Below are 2,924 nucleotides of genomic sequence, written 5' to 3' on the forward strand. Positions count from 1 at the left end.
GGCAGTCAATTAGGCACAGAAGAGGCTTGTCCAACACCTGCCCTGGTCCATGGCTCCATGGCTCCTGTCCCTGCCCAGCCCTGCCCCCTCCACTTTCTCGTAAAATTATGCGCACTTTGCATTTACATTTTGCGGTTTTTGGCTAAATTCGAATGGAAAAACAGGCCAGCAGCTAAAAGCCAGTAGCCAACAGACCTGGACAAAAGCGAGGCTTTTGCTGACTTATTTACTTAGTTTACTGAACGTTGAATGTTCGGAACGAAACGAAATCATTTTGTGTCTTAAGCGCAAATGAATCACTTAAGTTGAGGACAGCAATCATAACAAATAAGGATAACAGTTGCAGGAGCACAGTTTGAGAACAGTTTTGGGGGGATAACAACAGGAGTGGCAGACAACAACAACAACAACAACAGCAGCTACAGAATGGGAACATTGAGGAGATCCCTCGTTGTGGTTTGAATTGTTTTGTGTGCCTCAAATTGCGCCAAAAACTTTTGTAGCCAAACATTTTTGAAACAATACTAAGACGGTGGGCAGGCCCCCAAACAATGAACTGTAGAAGGAGGCTAAGATTGATAAAAAGGAGGAGGAGGCGGAGGAGGAGGAGGAGGAGGAGCTGGTGGAGGTGGCAGGAGTGGGCACTGGGCGTGGTCGTGGCGCGTGTCTAATAGAAAAGCGATAAGCATTGTGGCTGCCAGCGATGCTGGGTGGCTCCTCCTGCTCCTGGCCAGATAGGCAGCCAGGCGAGCGCGCTTATTCCATGGAGAGTCATTCGAAAAAGGTCACCTAGCCGAGTCACTCCACAAAGCAATGGGAAGGTAGGTGACTGTAGTGGGGGCGGGCGCAGGGGCTGAAGGTCAAGGGTAGCTCTGAAAATACTGCAAAAATACTAGAAAGAGAACAAGAGGAGCAGAAAAGAAAGAGCAGAAAAGAAGCTGGCGTAAAAAATAAGCCAACTGAGACACGCCTCGCCAGTCACAGCCACAGCCAGAGCCAGAGCGGAGCGTCACAGAGGAGGAGCGCCATGGAGCCTGGCGGGTGGGGGATGGGGCTGTAATATGATTAAAAGCACCTCATAATTGTGGTCAATGGAGGTGAGGAGGAGGCGGCGATAAAGAGCAAGTGAAAAAACGAAGAGAGTAAAGTTTTGGACGCAAAAGGTGTGCAGCGGTGCGATAAGTCAGAATGGAATAGAAACAAATGTGGCGGAAGGACAGCAAAATCAAATGGAAGGAACCAAAACAGAAGGTAAAAATATAGAAGAAATTAAACCTGAAAGAACGTTGGGGAGAGTAAAACCGAAAAACCTGGAAGAGAGACAGAAAACTCTAACCAAATACTATGACGCAGTCCCATATTAGCCAATAATGCATAGATTATAGCCAGTATTGCAGCAGTAAACAAAATCAGTGCTTTTTTTTGTTGTTTTTGTGCATACATATGTAAATATATATAGGCTCCCGCTCTGAGGCGGCCTATGCTGCCCATGATGATGGTCCGCTAACTCTCCTTCGGGTCTTATATTACGCTCAGCACTACTGAGGGCCCTTTGGCACCATGTTTTTGAGAGAGAGAAGAACGAAGTTTGCTGCTGTGCTGAGCAAAATAAGTCCCAACAAGAGAGCGCGCTGCGGGAGCGGACCACCCTGTATAATTTCATCCTACTGCGACCTATGCAGCCGTTCTCTCGCGTCTTTCGTACATGTTTATTAAACCGTAGAATCGTGGCCCTTTAAATAAATAAATCGCAAACATACGCTGCTGAAAAAGCTCAGTAGCTCAAAAGAAGATAGAAGAGATCGGAGGGACAGAGAGACAAAAAAGAAAGCAGAGAGAGTGAGGCTGTGAAAGTCAAAAAGTCTTGTGCACAAAGGCAATTAAAATGGTTTTCCTGCATCTCTCTCATTCTGTGTGGCGTTTCTGCCGTCTTTTCCCATTGTCTTTGTTCATATTTCAGGCGCTTAATTCACTTCGATTCGTATGAATTGCGCTTCCTTGTGAGGTGATTCCCTGCACTGACACTGCGCCGCCTGCATCGCGGGTAAGAGCTGAGCTTATTTCATTTTTCCCCACTTCGCTGCCGTTTTGCACACACCGCAAAGAGAGAAAGGGCGAGGGAGATGGAAGGGAGACCAGGACCCAGTGCGCTGGCCAAGCCGGTTGCGAAATCCCTCCATATAAACTTAAACAAATGACATCCGGGTGCACAGAACACATGGGAAACATACAAAAGCAGACACACACTCGTACCCGGCCATAGACACGGGACTTTACCGGGGCCCGGCTCCCCGTTCATTGTTGAATGATGTATGAAGCTTTTTGGGGCGCCACACACGGCCACGTTTTTGGATCCCAAAACCATCTGGTGCCCCTCTCTGCTGTCCCCCTGCCAGTCGCTAAGAAGCTGGAGGCACGCAAATACCGCAATGTTGGAAGCGGACGAGGTGTAAAATCGTGTTTGAGCGTCAAGCTGAATCATCGAGAGGGAGGAGAAGACGAGGGTACAGTGGAGACTGCTCGTTGCTGAATCCATATCAGACACAGATACAAATGCAGATGCAGATACAGATAAAATCGAGAGAACGGACATGGACAGAGTTGCAATTTATATTTGATTCGTGGCACTATGGTCTGGGGGGTCGATTAGTTGCCGCAGCTACAAAATGCCACACACTATATGGCTCTTGCCACCTCATGCCACACCGCACCGCACCACACCTCTGGCTCTGGCTCTGGCTCTGGGTCTGCCTCTACCTCATTCAGCTGCTGCCTGGTGCTCGTTACGGCAAGCGTATCAATTTGATCATGCGTATCCTCTCTCTTTCTCTGCCGCTTTTTCGCCGCCGCCCTTACCGCTTTTCCCCACCGGTTTCCATGTGTGTGCGCTAAATGCCGCAAATTGAAATATGGTTTTCGATTTT

This window comes from Drosophila persimilis, unplaced genomic scaffold, assembly GCF_003286085.1.
Source record: "Drosophila persimilis strain 14011-0111.01,24,50 unplaced genomic scaffold, DperRS2 tig00000579-arrow-pilon, whole genome shotgun sequence".
Lineage (NCBI taxonomy): Eukaryota > Metazoa > Arthropoda > Insecta > Diptera > Drosophilidae > Drosophila > Drosophila persimilis.